Source organism: Myotis davidii, unplaced genomic scaffold (genome assembly GCF_000327345.1).
Source record: "Myotis davidii unplaced genomic scaffold, ASM32734v1 scaffold765, whole genome shotgun sequence".
Taxonomy (NCBI): domain Eukaryota; kingdom Metazoa; phylum Chordata; class Mammalia; order Chiroptera; family Vespertilionidae; genus Myotis; species Myotis davidii.
The window spans coordinates 1,504,134-1,504,409 of record NW_006296056.1 but is presented as its reverse complement, the minus strand read 5'-3'; the positions used below and the strand labels follow the sequence as shown (position 1 = coordinate 1,504,409).

The 276-nt window shown below is 63.8% G+C and overlaps 1 long non-coding RNA gene across 1 annotated transcript in view; it reads right to left on the bottom strand.

Annotated features, from left to right (window-relative positions):
• LOC107184268 overlaps nucleotides 1-276 on the bottom strand; it is an 8,714-nt gene extending 8,438 nt beyond the window's left edge. Inside the window, exon 1 of the long non-coding RNA XR_001515094.1 lies at nucleotides 246-276. This is a non-coding gene — a long non-coding RNA (uncharacterized LOC107184268). The remainder of the gene's footprint in view (nucleotides 1-245) is intronic.

The following is a 276-nucleotide window of genomic DNA, read 5'->3' as shown; positions in this document are numbered from 1 at the left end:
GGCTCGAAAGTCAGGTCCTCCAGCCCTTCCTGCCTACACACCGGGCACAGGGCCAAAAGGTGCTATCTGATTCGTCTCGACAAGCCCGGGGCCGGAAGGTTAGGAAGCGCCAAGTAAGTGCTCACGGAATGAATGGGAACATCCAGACTCTAGGCGGGAGAGCTCCGGGCGGGATTTCCTCGGAACCGACCCCACCTTCCCCAGGACAGGACCTCAGCGGCTGGGGCTGAGGCGGGTACACTGACCTCGGGACCCTGGGCCGAGCCCCTCCTCCTC